Source organism: Petromyzon marinus, unplaced genomic scaffold (assembly GCF_048934315.1).
Source record: "Petromyzon marinus isolate PM22_M1 ecotype Great Lakes invasive population unplaced genomic scaffold, UKy_Petmar_22M1.pri1.0 PM_G_Scaffold_73, whole genome shotgun sequence".
Taxonomy (NCBI): Eukaryota; Metazoa; Chordata; class Hyperoartia; order Petromyzontiformes; family Petromyzontidae; genus Petromyzon; species Petromyzon marinus.
Window position 1 is genome coordinate 817501 of NW_027423028.1, and position 2500 is coordinate 820000.

Consider the following 2500-nt stretch of genomic DNA (forward strand, 5'->3'; position numbering starts at 1 on the left):
GTTGGTAGATTGCAGGCAATTACCTTCTCAGCAGTGTGCATGATACGCTGCAGTCTGCTCTTGTCCTTGGCAGTGGCAGCAGCGTACCAGACGGTTATGGAGGAGGTGAGGATGGATTCAATGATCGCTGTATAGAATTGCACCATCATTGTCTTTGGCAGGTTGCATTTCTTCAGCTGCCGTCGAAAGTACATCCTCTGTTGAGCTCTCTTGGCGAGGGAGCTGATGTTCAGTTCCCACTTGAGGTCCCGGCAGAGAATAGTGCCCAGGAAGCGGAAGGACTCCACAATTTTGACTGCGGAGTCTAACAGGGTGATGGCGGTGAGTGGGGCTGTATTCTTCCTGAAGTCCACAACCATCTCAACTGTCCTTAGAGCATTTAGCTCTAAGTTGTTCTGGCTACACCAGGTCACCAGGTTGTCAGCTTCCCACCTATAGTCAGACTCATCCCCACCAGAGATCAGCCCAATGAGGGTGGTGTCGTCCGACAAACTTCAAGAGTTTGACGGACAGATGATTGGAGGCGCAGCTGTTGGTATACAGGGAGAAGAGCAGTGGGCAAAGGACGCAGCCCTGAGGAGTTCCCGTGCTGATGGACCTGGAGTCAGAGACTTCTGTTCCCGGCTTAACGCACTGCTTCCTGTCAGAGAGGAAGTCTGTGATCCACCTGCAGGTGGAGTAGGGCACGTTCAGCTGGAAGAGCTTGTCCTGAAGCAGGGCAGGGATGATGGTGTTGAAGGCAGAGCTGAAGTCCACAAACAGGATCCTGGCGTAGGATGCTGGGGCGTCCACATGCTGTAGGGTGAAGTGGAGGGCCATGTTAACTGCGTCGTCCACAGACCTGTTGGCTCTGTAGGCAAACTGAAGGGGGTCCAGGAGAGGGTCTGTGATGGCTTTGAGGTGTGCCAGGAGCAGGCGCTCAAAAGACTTCATTACCACAGATGTAAGGGCGACCGGTCTGTAATCATTTAGTCCTGTTGGCCTTAGCTTTTTGGGCACAGCGATGATGGTGGAGGACTTGAGACAGGCTGGTACATGGCATGTCTCCAGGGAGGTGTTAAAGATGTTGGTGAACACCGGAGACAGCTGGCCAGCGCAGTGCCTGAGGGTGGCTGGAGAGACAGAGTCCGGCCCGGCTGCTTTGCGTGGATTCTGCCTCTTGAAAAGCCCATTAACTTCTCCCTCCTGAAAGGAGAGAGTCGTTTCTGTAGTATGGGTGGGGGATGGGGCCTCTTGGGTGGGAAGGGGTGGTTCAGGACAGTCCAATTGTCTTTCAAATCTACGGTAGAACTCGTTCAGGTCGTTGGCTAGGCGGGAGTCGTTAGTGGTGTGGGGCGCTCTGGGTTTGTAGTTGGTGATGTGCCTGAGCCCTTTGGCAGACAGAAGCAGCGTCGTTAGTAGAGAACTGGTGTTTTAGTGTCTCTGAGTACAGTCGTTTAGCCTCTCTCACCGCTTTGCTAAACCTGTTCTTCGACTCCTTGAATCTGTCTCTATCCCCACTCCTAAACGCTTCCTCCTTCTCCAACCTCAACCTTTTGAGCTTTGCTGAGAACCAGGGCTTGTTGTTGTTAAAGTTCACCCTGGTACGTGTTGGGATACAGCAGTCCTCACAGAAGCTGATGTACACAGCCTCTGTGAGTTCATCCAGACTATTGGTAGCAGTCGTGAACATATCCCAGTCAGTACAGTCTAAGCACGCCCGCAAATCTTCCACAGCCTCACTGGTCCACTGTTTAGATGTCCTCACAGCAGGTTTACAGAGTTTTAGTTGCTGCCTGTATGCACGAATCAGGTGGACCAAGGGAGTTCTGTGCGAGCCGAACAGCCCCGTGACCCACAAGAGAAACATCCCCGCCAAATTCGAGCGTTTGACGGGGTCTATCCGTGAAAAAATATTCACGTTTTTGAGTGCACATGCATTTCTGCTGCAAATGCCTCTGGAAGTTTCATGCCGTTCGTATGCCAATTGTGGCAACACGAAAATGACCCGTTTTCCCATTCCGAGGGATTTCTGTGCGACCCTAACAGCCCCGTGAGCCACAAGAGACACATCCCCGCCAATTTCTAGCGTTTCACGGGGTCTATCCGTGAAAAATATAGACGTTTTTGAGTGCACATGCATTTCTGCTGCAGATGCCTCTGGAAGTTTCATGCCGTTCGTACGCAATGTGGCAACACGAAAATGACCCCTTTTCCCATTCCGAGGGATTTCTGTGCGACCCTAACTAACAGCGCCCGTGAGCCACAAGAGAGACATCCCCGCCAATTTATAGCGTTTCACGGGGTCTATCCGTGAAAAATATAGACGTTTTTGAGTGCACATGCATTCCTGCTGCAAATGCCTCTGGAAGTTTCATGCCGTTCCTATGCAATGTGGCCACACAAAAATGACCCGTTTTCCCATTCCGAGGCATTTCTGTGCGACCCTAACAGCCCCGTGAGCCACAAGAGAGACATCCCCGCCAACTTCTAGCGTTTGACGGGGTCTATGCGTGAAAAA